We start from the raw sequence: 18,708 nt of genomic DNA, 5'->3' as shown, positions 1-18,708 counted from the left end.
ATATGCTAGTATTCATTCTTTGGATATTGATGGAACCCCAGACTATGTGTAATAGCCCTATTACATAATGACATTATTTTTAATATTAACAAGGATCAATTTGTCTTGCAAGTAACTCATATGTTCTCAGACTCAAAGGCATTTAAACCTTTCCTGAACTTATTGTATCTATAAGGAATATGTTGTTCTGCTGCAACTACTAGACAGCCTGATTCACAGAAACTTTAAAAAATCAGAAGAGATGTTTGTTTATTTATCTTTTTAACTCAACTTGGTTATTAGGGACCTAATCCTTTTCTATCATTTTTCTCCACTGTCTTTGGTACATTGGAATGTAAATTCTTGGTAGCACTATAGCTGCTGCAGGTTCAGATACCACACCTGGGTTCAAGGATGATGGTGCTGTGAGGCTGGTTGGCGGTGGTGGGTCATGAGGATGGGTGCATAAGCCTCATCAGAAAAAGCACAAGTTCAAAGAAGTGCCCTTCTGACTCCTGTTTATGTCTGAGTAGCTTGAATTGTGTCAGATGGCCACTCGTAGCTTCAGGGAAAGGCTAGGAATGTATTTAAACTCTCCACCCTCTATAATGAAGGCAGGCATGTAAAATAAAGAATGTCAGGCAGGAACAGCTATTACGGGTATTTGTCACACCCATCAATAAATATAAGTAACAAACTGGAGAAACAATTTTTGAGAACAATTGGTCCATCCCTTTTGTTTATTTAAATATACTTAAAAAAAAATACAAACATTGTTTAGGACCAAAGCCAAAAAGAGAAAGGAGTGTATCAAGATTCAGTGGGCATTTGCTGACTTAGATATCAGTGACAGCTATTTCAGAGAATACTGCCCATGCTCATTTCCTAGATCATCCAAAAATATCATGTTTTCTATACTGTACAAGCATAGTTAATAGTTAAACACATTTGGAGAGGGAAGAGGCATTTAATCATCTTGGTGACTTCTGCAAAGCAATTAAGCATTTTTGTGCAGAAACATTTCACATGAAACTGGGACTGGGTGTGAAAAATGTTCATCTGTTTCCATTTTCATCCTCACTGTACAATAAAAATGCAAATGACAGAATGTTGGATCTAGAAGGAGGGCCTTCACAGATCGTTTAGTCCAAACCTGTCATCTGTGATTCAAAATGGGCCTTGTTGTGCCAGCCCTGTGGGCATGTGTCTGTGTCTTACTCAGGATGACAGGACCTGCTTTGTTCCAGTGCCTTAGCCACTTCTCTGGGTTGATATCTGTTATGAATTGAATTGTGTCCCCCCAAAATATGTGTTGTAAATCCCAACCTCTATACCTGTGGTGGATACCCTGGTGAAGTAGTGGTTAAGTGCTATGGCTGCTAACAAAAAGGTCAGCAGTTCAAATCCACCAGGCGCATCTTGGAAACTGTATGGGGGGCAGTTCTACTTTGTCTTATGAGTTGGAATTGACTCAACGGCAAAGGGTTTGGTTTTTTGGTTTATACCTGTGGTTGCAATCCCATTTGGAAGTGGGTTTTCTTTGTTATGTGAAGAGGCCGTATCAGTGTAGGGTGTGTTTTATAAGATATAAAAAGAGCAGATTAGGACAGAGGAGCAAGCAAAGATGGGGAAGATAGGTGCCAAGCCATATGAATATCACCAAGGAGCAGAAGCTCAAAAGAGACAAGGACCTTCTCCCAGAGCAGAAGGAGGGAGAGCGCCTTCCCTTAGAGTTGGCACCCTGAATTCAGACTTCTAGTATCCTAACTTTGAGATTACACCTCAATATAAAACAAAAATCCTTTCAACTAGACCGCTAAGCAACATCGTGATAAATGGAGGAAAGATTGAGGTTGCCAAGGATTTCATTTTACCTGGATCCACAATCAACACCCATGGAAGCAGCAGTCAAGAAATCAAAAGATGCGTTGCATTAGGCAAATTGGCTGCAACAGATCTCTTTAAAGTGTTACAAAGCAAACATGTTGCCTTGAGGACTAAGGCGCACCTGACCCAAGCCATGGTGTTTTCAGTTGCCTCATATGCTTGTGAAAGCTGGACAATGAATAAAGAAGACCAAAGAAGAATTGGCGCCTTTGAATTGTGGTGTTGGCAAAGAATATTGAATATACCATGGACTGCCAGAAGAATGAACAAATCTGTCTTGGAAGAAGTATAACCGGAATGCTCCTTGAAAGCAAGGATGGTGAGACTGCGTCTCACATACTCTGGATGTATTTTCAGAAGGGATCAGTCCCTGATTAAGGACATCATGCTTGGTAAAGTAGAGGGTCAGCGAAAAAGAGGAAGACCCTCAACAAGATGGATTGACACAGTGGCTGCAACAGTGGGCTCAAGCATAGCAACAATTGTGAGGATGGTGCAGCACTGGGCAGGGTTTCGTTCTATTGTGCATAGCGTGGCTATGAGTTGGAACCAACTTGACGGCACCTAACAACAACAGCAACAATTTTGAGACAATAAATTTCTGTTTGTTAAAGCCATCCACTTATGGTATTTCTGTTATAGCAGCACTAGATAACTAAGACAATATCCAATATACAGGTTAGCATTTTCCTTTTACTGATTACCTTCAAATGTACCTGAAACCAACCAAACCCATTGTCATCGAGTTGATTCTGACTCAGCAAGGCTATAGGACAGAGTAGAACTGCTCCATAGAGTTTCCAAGGAGCTCCTGGTTGATTTTAACTGCCAACATTTTGGTTAGCAGTCATAGCACTTAACCAAATTTCCTTCAAATGTACAGCAGGTAGAAATCTTACCAAGTTTGTACCAGATGTTCTTTCTGCTTTCATTGTTTCTGTGTCTCCTTTTGAATGATGAGTGAGGTACAAGTCCAGGTGCAGTCCTACTGATGTTCTGGAATCAGGTTTGAGGGGAAGAAATCTTTCTGTGTTACCCCCAATCTGATTCACAGGGAATCGTAGACACTGAAGAGACTTTAGAGATTGTCCAGTCTAACCTCCTTATTTTTTCACATAAAAAAAAAAAAAACAAAACAGTCTAAGAAGGTCTAAGTGATGTTCTCAGGGTCAAACAGATATTTAATGCCAAAATAAAAATTTACTTCTTATTTTTAACTCAACGCTCTTTTCATTAAAGAGCCCTCTTAGCACAGTGGTTAAGCACTTGGCTGCTAAGCAAAAGGTCAGTAGTTTAAACCCACCCAGCCTCTCCATGGGAGAAAAGACCTAGTGATCTGCTCCCTTAAAGATAATAGCCTAGGATACCCACTGGGCAATTCTACTCTGTCACATTGTGTTGCTATGAGTTGAAATTGACTTGACAACAGCCTTTTTCATTATACCAAGCTACAAAGAAGTGTATATTATTTGTGGGTATAGACAGACACAAAGACAAAATAAAAAAGGGGTCTGAGATCTGAGACTAAATGGAGATCTGTGTGCATGTCTTTAACCTCTCTTTTTAAAAAGAGCGTTGTTGATGTATCATTGACATAAAACAAATTGCACATATTTCAAGTGCACAATCTGATAAATTTTGAGGTACACACTGTGTGTGTGTGTGTGTACGCTGTGAAACAACAGCCACGATCAATATCACCCTTAATGGTTTCTAAGTCCCCTTTGTAATTTCTTCCTTGCCCATCCCTGCCCCAGGCCACCATCCCCAGGAAACAGCTGATCTGCTTTCTGTCACTATAGATGACTTTGCATTTTCTAGGCTTTTTAAAATCATTTTTTTTTGGCCTGAATTCTTATCCTCAGCATAATTATTTTGAGATTTATTTATGTTGTAGCCTGTATCAATATTTTTCCCTTTGTTTCCATTGCATAGTGTCTTAGGCTGGGTTCTCTAGAGAAGCAAAACCAGTAAAGTGTATAAATATATTTTTATAGGGAGATTTCTATCAAGGAAATAGCTTATGTGATTGTAGAGGCTGGAAAGCCTCAGTCCTTGAGTCAAGCTGGAGGCTTCTCCTGACTCATGTAGCTGCAGGGGCTGGTGAACCCTAGATTGGCAGGTCAGACAGCAGGGCTCTGGCTCACAGGCTGTAGAGACGGATGAATCCCAAGATTGGCAGGCAAGACCACAGGTAAGCTGCTAGCTCAAGTCCCAAGAACTGGAGGTCAGACGAACCAGAGCTGGCTGCCGGATCCAGAGGGAGCAAAAGCCTGTGAGCCTTGCCAGAAAGTTCACCTATGTTGGATGCAGGCCATACCCCCAAGAAAACGTCCTTTCAACTGATTGGCTACTCACAGCAGATCCCATCAAGGAGGTGATCACAGTATATCAGATCTCATCATGGAGGTCATTACATCATTATATAACTGCCAAACTACATCATAATTGCCAAATCACTGAGAATCATGGCCCAGCCAAGTTGACACACAACCTTAATGATCACACATGGATGTACTGCAGTGTGTTTATCCGTTCATCTGCTGATGGACATTTGGATTCTTTCTAATATTTGGCTGTTGCAAATAAAGCTGCTATGAACGTTCATGTACAAGCCTTTGTATGGACGTATGATTTCATTTCTCTTTAAATAACTGGGAGTGAAATGGCTGCATCACATGGCATGTGTATGTTTAACCTTTTAAGAAGCTGCCAAAATGTTTCCCAAAATGATTGTATCATTTTACATTCCTGTTAGCAGTATATCAGAGTTCCAGTTTCTCCACATTCTTGCCAGTACTTAGTATTGCCAGTCTTTTTAATTTTAGGTATGTGCTTATCTAATTGGGGTTTTAATTTGTATTTTCCAAATGATCAATGAAGTTGAACATCTTTTCGTGAGCATATAGCTTCTTTGGTGAAGTATGAAATACTTTGGCCCATTTTTAAATTGGTTGTTTTTTCTTATTATTGAGTTTTAAGAATCCTTTATATATTCTGGATACTATTCACTATTTGCAAACCTTTTTCTCCTAGTCTGTGGCTTCTATTTTTAATTTCTTAACAGTGTCTTTCAAAGAGCAAATGTTTATTAACCATTTGTTTTTACTCTTCTCTAAGTTGTCTAATCATATGCTTTGTCCATTTTTAAACTGGAGTCATATTTATTTATTAGTTTACTTACTTTGATCAGAACCTAGGCATTTTCTGCTTTCTGTGGAGATCCAGAAAGCCCCCAAAGTGGAAGCATAAGGTCGTTAGGGTTCAGCATAAACCTTATGGTAAAATTCAGCTTTGGTGCTTGGTTACTCTCTGGGGTTCCTGGTTTCATTCCATTTTTGGGCTCTATGTCTACCTTACTTTCTTGCCAGGTCAGTTTTACATTTAATTGAATAGATTTTTTTTATTTTGTAATTTTATCCAGTATGTTATTGTTTCAACTTTGAGGGCCGTTTGTGGACTCTAATCCACCTTGCTGCCATTAGTGGAAACTCTGATGATCTTTATTTCCTCCTTAAACTTTTTCTATGTTTTTGACGCTTACTTTGACAATAAGAAAATTAAATACAACTATAAAATGAGGCTTTCTAGTGTTTGAATGTTAAATGGAAATATTTGTATCTCATAGAAATTACTTCCTGTATGAACTATGGTAATCTTTTTTTTTTAATAATTTTTATTGAGCTTTAAGTGAACGTTTACAAATCAAGTCAGTCTGTCACATATAAGCTTATATACACCTTACTCCATACTCCCACTTACTCTCACCCAATGAGTCAGCCCTTCCAGTCTCTCCTTTCGTGACAATTTTGCCAGTTTCTAACCCCCTCTACCCTCCTATCTCCCCTCCAGACAGGAGATGCAGACACAGTCTCAAGTGTCCACCTGATACAAATAGTTCACTCTTTGTCAGCATCTCTCTCCAACCCATTGTCCAGTCCCTTCCATGTCTGATGAGTTGTCTTCAGGAATGGTTCCTGTCCTGGGCCGACAGAAGGTTTGACTTTTAAAATTCATTTATTTTCATGTTAACTTTCTATTTCTTGTTTTGTGATATTAGCAAATGATTTTTAATTAAACTGGAGAGCCATTCACTCTCCACTCGTTCAGTCCTTGATGAAATTCTGGCACATAGTCATACTTAAGGCTTTAATGCTAGTGATTTATTTATTATTTAGCCGGAAGCATTAAAATCCTTAAAGGATCTCATTTCATCAGCTGCATTAGTAATTTACTTAATGCAATCATAGATTAATTGGGAAAAAAAAGAAGAAAAGAAAACCAGTACATTACGTCAGGTTAAACTGTTGGAGTCTGTGGAATTTGATGGGAAAGCACAATTAAATGATAAAATCTGTCTCTACTCTGTTTCAGTTCCTTCTTCCACAGTGAGAGGGAATCTGCATCATGACATCGTTAGGTAAAATATTTGACGGTGCCCATGATTAATAAGTGTGCAAAACTGCATGTATGATGTTTTTATTCATGCCTTACTCTGGCTTGAAGAACCATTTGCATTAAAAATACTAAAGATAGTTTAAGATAGAGGATTGAATAGAAAATCTGTGATGAGACTATTTTTCTCAAGAAATATTTTGGATTGCACTGAAAGAAGGTACATTTGATCTTTTTCCTGAAACCATCAAGTTATTTTAAGCCTTGAGTATCTAAGTTTCCTAGGAGTGTATCTTTCTTAGCTGATCAAAAGCCTCATTACATCCCTAAGTACATTACTGTAATATGAAGAGCACTTTAAAGTTTGGCTGTGTTACTGCTTTGCGATATTGAGTTGGTTTAACAGAAACTTCCTGAAGGAGTATGAGAGACTAGAAGGGGGTTTTCTCTATCTGCCTATGATTTTCACTCAAAGACTTTTAACACTGGCCTTGGCATTGCCTGAGAAGAGATTTGAAATACCACCCTTGCCTTGGAGAGCCTGGTGAAATATTATTTGCTCTTCTTGTAATCTAGTGGAGATGTGGGGCCCAGGCTGAGTTTGGGGAGCTTCCTGTGCTCTGTAGCTTCCTGTGAGAAGCCTGCGTCCCACAGTCCCATTTCTATGTGTCTCTCCCAGGAGGCTGCAAGGCCCTATTTATCAGTGCCCTACAAAATGTTAATGTACGTAGTAGACATGTGAAGAATGCCTGTTAAATGAATACATATGTGAAAGTTGGGCCTTTTTTGGAACATGTTTCCTATAGTCATATCTTTTGCTCACTCTTTCCGTCCCTCATCTCAGAATGACCCTCAAGAAAGCTAAGTCTAGAGAAGTCCTTTACCATTTTCAGTATGGATTTGCTGGCTAAAAGAGGACTTCAAACTCAGATTAGCACTTATGTTTTTTAAATAGTCTTTTGACTCTGTATTTATGCTCAAATTTGGCTTTGCAACACATAAAACTGAAGCCACATGCCAATTCTTTACTTGGTGAAAATGGAGTTGTGGTTTCATGATGTAATTAAGGCCCTTTCACAGTTACAGTTTTAGAAATGTGTGATTCTTTTTTGTAATGGATCTTAATCTTGCTTTTTATTTTAACCCCCTTTTGATTCTACACATTTTAAAACTGTGATATATGATACGTATATATGTGTGTGTGTGTTTGTGTGTGTGTGTGTGTATATATATATATGTATATATATATATATATACGTGGAAACCCTGGTGGCGTAGTGGTTAAGAGCTACAGCTGCTAACCAAAAGGTCAGCAGTTTGAATCCACCAGGCGCTCCCTGGAAACTCTATGGGGCAGTTTTACTCTGTCTTATAGGGTCGCTATGAGTCAGAATCGACTCGATAGCAACTGGTTTTGTTTTGGCTTATACATATGTATATATATATATATATATGTATGTAATAAAACATTTGACATTTCAACAATCTTCACATGTACAGATCAGTGACATTATGTTCATCATGTTCTTCAATCATTACCCTTATCTGTTCCAAAATTATACTATCACCCTTAACAGAAGCTCAGTGTCCGCTAAGCATTGAGTCCTCCTTCCCTTCTGCATCCTACCAGCTCCTGGTAAACACTAATAAACTTAGGTCTCTATATACTTCCCTAGTTCATGTCGGTGGGATCATATGGTATTTGTCCTCCCGTGACTGACTTATTTCACTCAGCATGATGTTTTCAAGGTTCATTTTTATCATGCCTGGAACGTTGAGTATTCTACTATGAGACATACAAAGGTTGAGAATTAGACTCTTGTTTAGAATGAATGGACAGACAATGAAGTAGAGATGCTGTCAAGGAACGTGAGCATGGGTTTGTCATTAAACCTATTTTATTTAAGGCACTAGGGAGGGTCAGATATTCTCTTCCTCCCACTGCGAATGTCTTTTTCCCAGGAAGGGCAGGACTAGGAATTTTTTGGCATTGTTGGATTCATTTGTTCACCTATTCAACAAACATTTATTGAGTATCCACCACGGGCCAGGCACTGTGCTCAGGGCTTAGAATAGGTATATCTTCAGTTGTTTTCTCACTGCTAGGGCTGGGCACAGTGTTGGCACATGGTAGAAACTACATAAATATTAGTTGTGGTTTTTATTATTAAAGTGGTTCCACAGTGTGGAGGTGCGTATACCTAACAGTGTCAGTTACACTGTGATTACATCTTGGAGGATTGGACACAGGATAACCTATGTCCAAGAGGAAAATGTGTAAACTAACTGTCAAATTATTTATTTCAAAGAGAACCGTAACCACCAGGAAGATCAACAACCCTTGCTTGCTGAGTCAGTGCAGGAACTTCAGGGCAAGCCCAGTGTTGAGTGATTTGTGTTCCTCCAAAAAGTATATTTAAGTCCTCACTCCCAGTACCTTATTTAAAAATAGGGTCTCTGCAGATGTAATTAGTTAACATAAGGTTATACTAGAGTAGGGTGGGTTCGAATTAATATGCCTGGAGTTGTTATAAAAAGAGAAGAAACACAGACAGACACAGAGGGAAGATGGCGCAGAGGCAGAAATTGGAGTTATGCTGCCCTGAACCAAGAAATGGTTGGAGCTATCTGGAGCTGAAAGACTCAAGGAAGGATCTTCCCTCAGAGCCTTCAAGAGGGACTGGCTCTGCCAACACCCTGAATTTGGACCTCTAGCCTCTAGAACTCTAGAAGAATAAATTTCTGTTGTTTTAAGTGTTTGCGGTGCTTTGTTACGGCAGCCCTGGGAAACTCACACACCCAGTAATTTTTTTTTTTTTCATTTGGGGGCAATTCTATAGCAGATGTGTGTGGGGAAGGATCTTATGAACAGTGTCATGCATTCCTTCTCCTCTCTTCTCAGCTGGCCAGGCCCCTCGGCCCCTCAATGTGGGAGACACTGGGATGTGCCTGGCTCTGTTCTTTTCTCTGCCCCATTCTACCACCCTTTTCTAGTAGCCTGTCCTTCTTCCTGGCAGTTTAATATGTTTTAGTTTATTATGTTCTTAGTGGTTTCTCCCTCAGAAGGTGACCTTACTTACTTGTTCTGGGAAATCTTTTCTTTCCCATCCTGACTACAAATTGGAATTCCAAGACCTGATTCAGGTTGGGATACTGGTTGCTACCTAGTTAATTTATACGCTTCCCACTTTAATATGAATGTTTTGATTCAATTTATGGGCCTACCATTTTAATATGAATATTTCAGTTCTGAGATTCAGTCTTGAAAATCATACCAGCATGCCAAACTGTTAGTGATATTTCAGACATGTTAGTTTGGATTTCTGAACTAATGTCACACTAAAGGATTGGACAGCTTCCTGCCACCACTTCTTCATGTCTATAGTACCTCCTGGGTAGTGCTTCCCTGCAAACACGAGTTTTCAAATTTTTATTATAAACTTTTAGAATAATGTCATCCTCTGCTTTTTTACTTCCATTTGAAATAACCAAGAATACCAATTCAGCGTTATAGAAGATTCTTCACTAATGTCATGATGATATATTTTTCAGCAGACCCAAGTTAGACAAATTTATGTAGAACACACAAACTATAAGAATATTCTGTTGAAAAACAGATTCAAACTTATGATCACATCTTTAATATATTATCAGATATGCCACCTACATGTCTGCAAAGTTTCCCATGTAGAGTGTTGATATTATCCAACAAAATGTCACCTTAATAAGTTCTCATATTATTTTCAGTGAAAACATATTTAAAAGAAAATAAGCGTGCAGCCTTTCACAGCATTTTCTGCACATTTCCAGCTTATCAGATTTTCTTGTCACTCTACCTGTCTTTATTTTCAATATTAAATGCTCTGGCTCAATTTAATTCAATCAAACATTGATTGCATATTTACTATGCGCCAAGTATATCTTTCTCCCTCGTCAAAGTTCCTGTAAAATTTGCTGTCTGGACCACTTGTATGGCATTGATTGATACATTATGGTTGTTTATGTTTAAGTCTGGTTGACTTGCCCACATCTCAAGGACCAGAACTTTAGGGAATTGTATTAAATTCCTTGAGAGTCCCTTGGTGGTGCAAATTGTTAAACATCCTGTCACTAACCAAAAGGTTGGAGCTTTGAACTTACCCAGAGGCACCTTGAAAAAAAGGGCTGGCTATCTACTTCCGAAAAATCAGCCATTGAAAACCCTATGGAGCACAGTTCTGCTATGACATAAATGGGGTTACCATGAGTTGAGATCAATGCGATGGCAACTTTTTAAAAATTTTTATTAGTTTCCTTGAGTTGCTGTAACAAAGTACCACAAACTGGGTGGCTTAAAACAATAGAAATTTGTTGTCTCACGTATCTAGAGGCTAGAAGTCTGAATTTAGGGTGTCAGTAGGGCCATGTTCTCCCTGAAGGTTTAGGGGGAGATCCTTGTGTCTTTCAGCATCTGGTAGCCCAGACGTCCCTTGACTTGTGACAGCATAATTACAGTCTGCCTCCATCTTTGCATGGCCATCCTCCTTGCATGTCTATCTGTGTCTGTCTCTCTTCTCTTTTTATAAGGACTCCAGTCATATGAGCAGAGCCTACCCTATTCCAGTATGACTTCATATTAACTAATTACATCCGCAAAGACCTTGTTTCCAAATAAGGTCACATTCACAGGTACTGGGAGTTAGGACTTGAACATACTTTTTTTTTTTTTTTCTAGTGCAAAACAGGAATTATAATTTTGTATTCCTTTTACGGTGTCTACCACTGGGTAATGTTTTGTTTTGTTATACATAAGGTAACTACTAGTTAGAGCTGGCTTGACGGCACTTAACAACAACGTTTCCTGAACCCTGCTGGTGTAAACTGATGGACCTCATAGTTCTACAAATTGAATCAGAGAAAGAGCATATCTCATGCAAACTATCATATTCAGAGGAGTTGGGTCACCAGCAAAACTGGGGCCTGATAAACATTTTAATGTCTAACAAAATCCTTTTCCGTTTCCTCAGTGTTAGAAGAAATGTATATTTTCAAAACTGATGAGATTCTGTAACACACATACACAGGCACACACAGGCACAAACACACACACACAAATCTAACCACAAAGTTTATTTTGGTTTTTTTTTTGGCTGCTTTTTTTATCAGAGCTTCAGCTGCAGCATGTTTTTCTTTGCAATTGAATGCACTGCTTTTATGTTTTATTTATCTAAGCTAAAATTAATTTTTTCTTTTATAATTTTAACTGATATATGCCCCATCAGTTTGTGAAATCACATTTGCATTGAAACCAAAACCAAACCCCTTGCCGTCAAGACAATTCCAACTCATAGCAACCCTATAGGACAGAGTAGAACTGCCCCATGGAGTTTCCAAGAAGCAACTGTTGGATTTGAACTGCCAGCCTTTTGGTTAGCAGCCTAATGCTTAACCACTGCACCACCAGGGCTCCAATTGCATTAGTACGTTTCAAAGTCTTTGTGCTCCAACTCTGGCTTCCAGCAATAAGTCAAGTCTTCTTTAAGTTCTTTGGAAATCCAGATGCTTATCTTTTCTAAAAAAACTTGCCTTGGTGTCAAGCCATTTGACTTTTGGTTTTGATTTCTGTTTCCCTTTTACACAAGCTTTTGCTCAGTCTGCTCTAGGTCACCGTGCGGTTCCTGACTGACAACTTCTTTACTTCTTTTTGCGAGTACAGGTAGAAGACCTGAGAATGTCCCAGTGGACTGGCTGAGAGCAAGGTCACAGCATAGACAAACTCTAAGGAAGATTCAAGGGCAGTGGAAGGGAAATACAACACGGAGAACCCTCTCTGCTTCCATCAGCCTGGATTCCATGGTTGATCCTGGATGGCATCCACAGGAATTTGGAGCCTGGATCCAATTCCATGAGACATGGACAAAAAAGTGAATTTATCTTTTCCTCTAGTCGATGCCTGCCTTCTCAGTCCTTATTTCCTGCCTGAGGATCTACTCTTTCTGAGAATGATTGACAGTGGGAATATCTACTCCGTTTAAGGAAATCCCAACAGCTCCCAACAGAGCAATATATTAAGTTATAATACTCCAACACAGCACATTTAGGGTTTTCCATGTTTAAGTAACATGGCATATTAGGAGAAGGTGGCAGTGTTTCTGTCCAGGTTGAGCTGTGCCAAGCCCAGTTCAATGCCTTTTAAAGCAGTTGAAGTCATGCTTGCTTGTCCTTTCTGCAGTCTTAAGGGTCTCATATCCTTATCTATATAAGCAACTCTCAATACACCTGCCCTTTCCCTGATCCTGAAACCACACATTTCCATGGGAAAAACAATAGTATTATTTAAATCCATAAATAGAAAAGAACTAGTACTCTAAAAAGAAACAAAGTCTTAGAAACATAACCCTTGCAAAGACCATTTTGCAGTAGTCCATATCAATAGAAACCTTATCTTCTTAAACTAAACATCTTCATTCACATTATTTCTCCATTTGTCCCAAGAACAATGAGTGAGAAAATTTGATTAACCAAAGGGCTCATATAAGGTTTATTTATTTGTTTTTTCTTAAAAAAGGCAGAGTCAATCACAAAGGTGAATTCTAGTGTTCTATTTAGCCTATTGCCATTGAGTCAATTCCGACTCATGGCAACCCTGTAGGACAAAGTAGAACTGCCCCATAGGGTTTCCAAGACTGTAATTTTTATGGCAGCACACCGCCACATCTTTCTCCCATGGAGCTCAACAACCTTTTGATTAGCAGCCCAGTGCTTAACCAGTGTACCACCAGGGCTGCAAGTTTTCTTTAGACAGACTGAAATCACTTGTAGCTACTTTTAAGATATAATGTTTCCTTCCTCCTGCTTGCTCTTTCTCCTCTCTCGTAGCTCATTAACCCATCTGTGAACTTTCTGTCAGTTCATGGGATGTTTAAATGGGGACGAAACCATGGGTCTGTTAGTTTGTCATACTGTGGTGGCTTATGTGTTGCTGTGATACTGAAAGCTATGCCACTGGTACTTCCAATACCAGCAGGGTCACCCATGGTGAACAGGTTTCAGTGGAACTTATTACATACCAAGACTAGGAAGAAGGACCTGGCAATCTTCTGAAAAAAATTGGCCAGTGAAAACCTTAGGAATAGTGGCAGAGCATTGCCTGATACAGTGTTGGAAGATGAGCCCCTCAGATTGGAAGTCACTCAAAATACAACAGGAGAAGAGCTGCCTCCTCAAAGTAGAGTCAACTTTAATGACATGGGTGGAATAAAGCTTTTAGGACCTTCATTTACTGATATGGCATGACTTAAAATGAGAAGAAACAGCTGTAAACATCTGTTAACAATTGAATGTGGAATGTACAAAGTATGAATCTAGAAGAACTGGAAGTCATCAAAAATGAAATGGAATGCTTAAACATCAATATTCTAGGCATTAGTGAGCTGAAATGGACTGGTATTGGCCATTTTGAAACAGCTAATCATATGGTGTACTATGCTGGGAATGACAAATTGAAGAGGACTGGTGTTGCATTCATCGTCAAAAAGAACATTTCAAGATCTATCCTGAAGTACAGCACTGTCAGTGATAGGATAATATCCATATGCCTACAAGGAAGACCAGTTAATAGACTGTTATTCAAATTTATGCAGCAACCACTAATGCCAAAGATGAGGAAATTGAAGATTTTTTTTACCAACATCTGTAGTCTGAAATTAATCAAATGTGCAATTAAAATGCATTGATAATTACTGGTGATTGGAACATGGAAGTTGACAACAAAGAAAGAATCAGTAGTTGCAAAATATGACCTTGGTGATAGAAACTACGCCAGAGATCAAATGAAAGAATTTTGCAAGACCAACGACTTCTTCATTGCAAATACCTTTTTTCACCTACATAAAGAGTGACTATACACGTGGACCTCATCTGATGGAAAACACAGGAATCAAATCGACTACATCTGTGGAAAGAGATAATGGAAAAGCCCAACATCATTAGTCAGAATAAGGCCAGGAACTGACTGCAGAACAGACCATCAATTACTCATATGCAAGTTCAAGTTAAGATGAAGAAAATTAGAACAAGTCTATGGGAGCCAAAGTACAGCCTTGACTATATCACACTTGAATTTGGAGACCATCTTAAGAATAGATTTGATGCACTGAACACTAATAACTGAAGATGAGACAAGTTATGGACTGACATCGAGGACATCATACATGAAGAAAACAAAAGGTCACTAAAAAGACAGGGAAGAAAGAAAAGACCAAAGTGGATGTCAGAAAAGACTCTGAAACTTGCCCTTGAACGTAGAGTAGCTAAAGCGAATGGAAGAAATGATGAAATAAAAGGGCTAAACAGAAGATTTCAAAGGGCAGCTTGAGAAGACGAAGTATTGTAATGAAATGAGTGAAGACCTGGAGATAGAAAACCAAAAGGGAAGAACATGTTTGAAATTTCTCGGGCTGAAAGAACTGAAGAAAAAATTCAAGCCTTGAGTTGCAATTTTGAACGATTCTCTGGGCAAAATACTAAATGAGTCAGAAAACATCGAAAGAAGATGGAAGGAATATACAGAGTTACTGTACCAAAAAGAATTGATCAATGTTCAGCCACTTCAGGAGGTAGCATATGATCAAAAACCGATGACATTAAAGGAAGAAGTCCATGGTGCACTGAAGACATTAGCAAAAAACAAGGCTCTAGGAATTAACAGAACACGAGCTGAGATGTTTCAACAAATGGATGCAGCACTGGAGGTGTTCACTTATCTATGCCAAGAAATTTGGAAGACAGCTACCTGGCCAACCAATTGGAAGAAGCCCGTATTTATGCCCATTCCAAAGAAGGGTGATGCAACAGAATGCAGAAAATTATTGAACAATATCATTAATATCACATGCAAGCAGAATTTTGCTAAAGGTACTTAAAAAGTGGCTGCAGCAGTACATCCACAGGGAACTGCCAGAAATTCAAGATCTCATGGAATGAGTGATATCATTTCTGATGTCAGATGGATCTTGGCTGAAATTAGAGAATACCAGAAAGATGTTTACCTGTGTTTCATTGATTATGCAAAGGCATTCAACTCTGTGAATCATAACAAATTATGGATAACATTGTGAAGAATGGGAATTCCAGAACACTTAATTGTTCAAACAAAATGAGGGAATACTGTGTGGTTTAAAATTAGGAAAGGTGCGTGTCTGGTTGTATCCTTTCACCATACTTATTCAATCTGTATACTTCGAGAAATTGGACTATATAAAGAAGAACGTGGCATCAGGATTGGAGGAAGACTCATTAACAACTTGCAATATGCAGGTGACACAACCTTGCTTGCTGAAAGTGAAGAGGACTTGAAGCACTTATTGATGAAGATCAAAGACTACAGCCTTAGAATGGATTACACCTCAAACTAAAGAAAACAAAAATCCTCACAACTGGACCAGTAAGCAACATCATGATAAATGGCGAAAGATTGAAGTTGTCAAGGTTTTCGTTTTACTTGGATCCACAATTAACACCCATGGAAGCAGCAGTCAAGAAATCAAATGATAATGTATTTCATTGGGCAAATCTCTTTAAAGTGTTAAAAAAAACAAACATGTAACTTTGAGGACTAAGGTGTGCTTGACCCAAGCCATGATATTTTAGGTTGCCTTATATGCATGAGAAAGCTGGATGGTAAATAAGGAAGGCCAAAGAAGAACTGATGCCTTTGAATTATGGTGTTGGCAAAGAATATTGAATATACCATGCACTGCAAGAAGAATAAGCAACTTTGTCTTGGAAGCAATACAGCCAGAATCCCCCCTGGAAACAAGAATGGAGAGAGTTGGTTTTCTGTACTTTGAACATGTTATCAGGAGGGACCAGTCCTTGGGGAAGGATATCATGCTTGGTAAGGTAGAAGGTCAGTGAAAAAGAGAAAGGATCCTTTATGAGATGGATTGGTACAATGGCTGCTACAGTGGGCTCAAACATAGCAAAGATTGTGAGGATGGCACTGGACCAAGCAGTGTTTTGTTCTCTTGTACATAGAGCTGCTGTGTTCTAAACTGAGTAGATGACACCTAACAACAACAACAAACTAATGGAAAAATTTGCCACATGAATTCTTTTTCTTTTCAATTTTTTATTACGGAATATGTCAAACATATACAACAGGAGAAAGAATAGTAAAATGTACCATCCACCAGCATCAACAGTTATCAATATTTACCAATCTTAGCTTCTCTATCCCTTCCCCATACTTTTGGGTTTTTTTTTTTTTTTTTTTGGTGAAACGTTTACAGTAAATCCGAGATACCATTATTTTTCCTGTACTTCAATATGTTTATAATACATAAGAACTTAATAACACTACTTTATATGAACAAAGATTCCATAATATCATCTGTTAAACAGTTCCTTTTATAATTTCTCCATTTGTTCCCAAAATATCAGGATCCAAACGAGGCCCACACATTGCATTTAGTTGATATGTTTCTGAAGTTCTAACATCTCTTTTGATCTCTTACAGCCTCCCCTCCCTGCTTTCTGGCCACACTTTTTCATGCCATTTCTTTCTTTTAAAAGCTGGGATATTTGTAGAGTTTTCCTCATTTTGAATTCGGTTGATTGCATTCTTCTGGTGTCATTTAACATGATCCTCAATTTCCTGTGTTTCTTGTAAAGTGGTAACTTGATTTAGAGACTCAATTAGATTCAGATTCAATTATTTTGGCAAAAATAATTTACAGATGGTAAAGCACAGAATACCTGGTTGTCCTAGTTTTAATGAAGTTTTAAGGTTGATTAGCGGGTTCAGGTGTTGTTAGCCTGATTTTTCTATTATAGAGTTTGCTGTCAACTTGTGGCTTAACGGTTTTAGCTTCTGTTGATAATTGAGGTGCAGATTCTTTCTCATTAGGGCTTACAGAAAGGGTGATTGTCTAATTCTCTAATTTATTCTGTATTACTAGCAGGAATTCTTCCATAAAGAACTTTCCTTCATCAGTTATTTAGTTTATGTTGTTGTTAGTTGCTACCAAGTCAGCACCAACTCATGGTGACCTTACGTATAACAAGATGAAACTGAATGAAAATCCTGCACCATCTTCACGATCGTTGGTATGTTTGAGTCCATTGTTGGGGCTATTGTGTCAGTGCATCTCCTTGAGGGTTTCGCTCGTTTTCACTGACCCTCTACTTTACCAAGCATGATGTCCTTACCTAGGAACTGGTCCCTCCTGATGACATGTCCAAAGTAAGTGAGCCAAAGTCTCCCCATCTTTGCTTCTAAGGAGCCTTCTGTCTATATTTCTTCTAAGACTGATTTGTTTGCTCTTCTGGCAGTCCATGGTATGTTCAGTATTCTTTGGTAGCACCACAGTTCGAATGCAAGCTCTTCTTCTGTCTTCCTTTTTCATTGTCCAGTTCTCTCACGCTATGAGGCAATTGAGAAGACCATGGCTTGTGTCAGGTGGGTCTTAGTCATTAAAGTGATGTCTTTGCTTTTGAAAACTTTAAAGAGGTCTTTTGCTGCAGATTTGCCCAATGCAATATATTGTCTGATTTCTTGACTGCTGGGTCTATGGATGTTAATTGTTGAAAGAAGTAGAATGGAATCATTGATACCTTCAGTTTCTTCATTTATCATGATATGTATAGAATCACTTAATAATCTAGGTAGAATCTATTACACTTTTGTCATTGGCAGGCTGCCTCTCCCTGCATCAGCTCTGAGAGCCCTGCTCAGCTCATGAGCCCAATGGAACACACTGGCTGCTTATCACATCTCACCATGGATCAGTGGCCTCTCTGTTACCACCATATTCTATTCTCTGGCAGTCTATTTTCCTAGCCAACTGAAGCTCAAAGGGAAGTATACAGCCCTTTGACAAAAGAGGCTTTCCTAGCCAAAATTATAGTGTAGGCATAATCAAAATGCTCTCACACCTGTGAAGATTGGCTGCATTTGTTTAATTGCCTCCAAATGCTTCCTGGCCCATGTGGCACAGTCCTAAGCGTTTGGTATTTTTGTGGATTCTCAGGGTAGACAAGCATTATGTGAACTTTACATAGTTGTTTAGTACTGTCCTTGCTCAGAACGTTGGAGCTGAGCCTGTCAGCCTTCTGTTTTGTGATTTTTCTATGTGGGAGGATTCTATTTGCTGTAGGCTTATAAAAGTACCTTGATATGTAGTCAAAGAGAAAATTCATTGCTCTATTAACTAGTAAATGTGACTCATAAACTCATGTTCTGTATTGGCGCAAGTAGAAAAGAGAACAAAGAATCTTGTAGCTTCGAATTCAGTTGCTAATTTCATAAATTTCTTGGAGAAAAAAAAAAAACTTTCCTCCAGAATGGAGCCGTTATTAACAAAGAGCGCTTTCCAAAATTAGCTGAGGTCTTATCCAAATTCTTCCCTAGTAGATTGAAAATCTTCAGTATACTACGTTTTTAGATATTCTAACATTAGGTTCTGT

The sequence above is a fragment of the Loxodonta africana genome, chromosome 9, assembly GCF_030014295.1.
Source record: "Loxodonta africana isolate mLoxAfr1 chromosome 9, mLoxAfr1.hap2, whole genome shotgun sequence".
Classification (NCBI taxonomy): domain Eukaryota; kingdom Metazoa; phylum Chordata; class Mammalia; order Proboscidea; family Elephantidae; genus Loxodonta; species Loxodonta africana.
This window is presented reverse-complemented; position numbering follows the sequence as displayed.